At 40.1% G+C, this 3,420-nt stretch overlaps 1 pseudogene; it reads left to right on the plus strand.

The window, feature by feature from the left end:
* The first annotated feature begins 2,610 nt into the window (after positions 1-2,610).
* Positions 2,611-3,208, plus strand: LOC114621315 (annotated as a pseudogene).
* Positions 3,209-3,420: the final 212 nt, after the last annotated feature.

A 3,420-nucleotide genomic window follows, 5' to 3' on the forward strand; every position in this document is an offset into this window, starting at 1 on the left:
TTCTTAAGATTCTAGAGAGATTTACAGCACTGCTTTAGAGATGATATCTGGACAGAAAATAATGGCACTGCAATGCAGAGCAATTATAAGATAATACAAGATAACCACTTCTTAACTGGGTAGATGATAATAAAAACTGAAAGACATCAAAAAACTGAGAGCTGGCATGCATAAAAATTTTACAAGGTCACATAGGTAAAGTAGTGCCATGAATTTGAGATATATATATATATATACATACACATACATATATATATCCTGAAAGATTCATAAAAACATTTCAATTGCATAGACTGCTGACATCTCCTGGACTGAGCTAAAACATAGCCACTAACTAATTCATCTTACAGGAAATTTTCAGATGCTTGGTCTTGTGCTCCAAGTTTTTGTAGTTTTCTTTAAGCATGAAAATTTCCCACATTTGTATTGATCTTGTATTCTGGCTGCTTGCCTTATTACATACATAGGCTGGGTAGGTTTTACACCTACGTCTTCAGGGGCATCAGTCAAATCTGTTACCACTTGTATATAAAACACAAGGGACACATGTCTCATAAGACATTCCATACTCATTCTTAATTTCACAAGTCTATAATAAAGACTCAAATAGTCCCATATGAAGCTTGCAGCAGAGAGAGAAGGGGGCCTGGAATCAGTCCAAGCTCTGGTCTGGGAGCTCAGACAGATGGTTTTTCTACCTTGGAGTATCAGGTGCCTCCTGTAGAAAATGAGAACTGCAACATATATTGGCTATGGATTTACGTTAACACCTAACATAGTTGTATTATTATCAAAGAGTTGCACTGTTTTTGTTTTCTGTTTGTTTTTCACATTCAGATGTGAACTAAGAGGGTTCAAAGTATTTGCAGAAAGCATTGGGACTAGAAGAAACTTACCTGGATCCAGATATACCTATAGACAAGCTTTCTCCCTTCTACACAGTGTGTCTGAGCTACATTAGTTATAGACATCAGCACATTCAGTTACTTACAAATATCACCAACTCGGCTGAGTAAATGTTTCTGTAAAATTCTGAGGTGAGAATTCCAACTTTAAGAATTATAATTCTCAAAATAATCACTGTTCCTCCACCCTGCAGTCAGTGAATGGGTTTACTGGATAGAAGTTGGAAAAGTTTCCTTATGGGGGGAAAACAGCAGAGTCCTGGGAAAATGTCAGGGTTCACTGATTTTTTAAGGCCAGTTAGTGCATGCCAGCAAAATATGGAGAAGAGGAGAGCCACAGTGGAGACATCCTTCCTCCTAGAAATCCTCAAAACATGACTGCAGTAGAGTTTGGATCATCTTTGTTGTAACTTCAGAATAACCTTGAACTCAGCTAAAAATGTTCCTCTAGTTAAACTCCCCTGAGCTGACCACCAACACAGAGAAAGAAAAAAAGGTCACATGTGATGCCTACAGTATCCCCTCATTGGTGTGCAGAGAGAATTAGTATGATGAAACTCACTCGTGATATATTTTGAAACACACATAAGGCAGAGCAGTCACACAGAATGAAAAATCTATGTGCCAGACGCTGGACTTTTGCTACAAACACTCTATCTTGGTTAACTGAAGACGGTGATGTGAACACAGCATGGATGCTATGCAGCACTTCAGACTTGGAGCACCCTGACCATGATAGAAAACAGCAGGAGGACTCTGGCATGCTAAGGTTTTAAACAGTGCTTTGATGGTGGTGGACACCAAGCTGCTGTACCTGGCCGTTAAATTAAAATAACAACAACAACGAAAAAAAATAAAGATCAGAGCATACAGATCACTCCATAAGCCAGACACTGAGAACACTGTGAATAAAAGCAGACACTGCTAGGGATTTTCATCCCACAGTACTGCTGAGCTGGAAGAAGTGAATGCCAGCTTTTACACCCAGACCTTCAGCCAGAAGTTCAGGCTGATGGCTGAGACTGCGAAGTGAGCAATAGCATCCTGAATTCAGAAGACAAAATATGAAATTCAGTGTTTACAAATCTGATTAAGAACTGAGAATGCTGCTGAGATTAATTATTTGAAGGCCACTTAGGTTTTTTGGTTGGTTGGTTGATTTGGTGTTTTGTTTTTGTTTTTGCCTTAAATGATAGAAATTTCAGTGTGGCTTTTAAAGAAAACACACACAAGGAACAAGTCCAGTCTCCTCAGAAACAACTTACTTCATCTAGTAGTAGAACACAGCAATTTAACTGTATAAAATGAACGATGCAGAGTAGAGGAAGCGGCCTGTTGAAGAGTGCAAGAACCATTATTATCGTTCGGCCGATATATCTGGTCCTCCTCCTCAAAACCAAGTTTGGAACTAATGATACAGACACAAGAAACACTGGCTTTAAAACTAAGAATCGGCTGGAGAGGTGGCTCAGTGGTAAGAGTACTGACTACTCTTCCAAAGGTCCTGAGTTTAATTCCCAGCAACCACAAGGTGGCTCACAATCATCTGTAATCTGTAACGGGATTTGATACCCTTTTCCGGTGTGTCTGAGGACAGCTACCCTTTTCCGGTGTGTCTGAGGACAGCAGCAGTGTGTGTACTCATACATAAAAGAGTAAATACATTACAAAAAAAAAAAGTTCGAGGGGAGCTAGCGAGTCAAGTGATTCTCAGGTCGCGTCTTGGAAACCCGTAGCCCTTGCAGCATGGCTGACCAACTGACTGAAGAGCAGATTGCAGAGTTCAAAGAAGCTTTCTCACTATTTGACAAGGACGCGGATGGGACAATAACAACAAAGGAGCTGGGGACAGTGATGAGGTCTCTGGGGCAGAATCCCACAGAGGCCGAGCTGCAGGACATGATCGATGAAGAAGATGCGGATGGTAATGGCACAGTTGACTTCCCTGAATTTCTGACGATGATGGCAAGAAAAATGAAAGACACAGTGAAGAAGAAATTAGAGAAGCATTCTGTGTGTTTGATAAGGATGGCAATGGCTATATTAGCGCAGCAGAGCTTCCCCACGTGATGACAAACCTCGGAGAGAAGTCAACAGATGAAGAGGCTGATGAAATGATCAGGGAAGCAGACATTGGTGGGGACGGTCAGGTAAACTACGAAGAGTTTGTACAAATGATGACAGCAGTGAAGTGAAGACACTGTACAGAATGTGTTATATTTCTTGTACAAAATTGTTTATTTGCCTTTTCTTTGTTTGTAACTTATCTGTATAAGGTTTCCCCCCTACTGTCAAAAAAAATATGCATGTATAGTAATTAGGACTTCATTCCTCCATGTTTTCTTCCCTTATCTTACTGTCATTGTCCTTCAACCTGATTTTAGAAAATTGATCAAGTAACATGTTACATGTGGCTTACTCTGGATCTACCTAAGCCCTTCTGCACATCTAAACTTAGATGGAGTTGGTCAAATGAGGGAACATCTGGGTTATGCCTTTTTTTAAAGTAGCTTTT

The sequence above is a fragment of the Grammomys surdaster genome, unplaced genomic scaffold, assembly GCF_004785775.1.
Source record: "Grammomys surdaster isolate TR1022 unplaced genomic scaffold, NIH_TR_1.0 174, whole genome shotgun sequence".
Classification (NCBI taxonomy): domain Eukaryota; kingdom Metazoa; phylum Chordata; class Mammalia; order Rodentia; family Muridae; genus Grammomys; species Grammomys surdaster.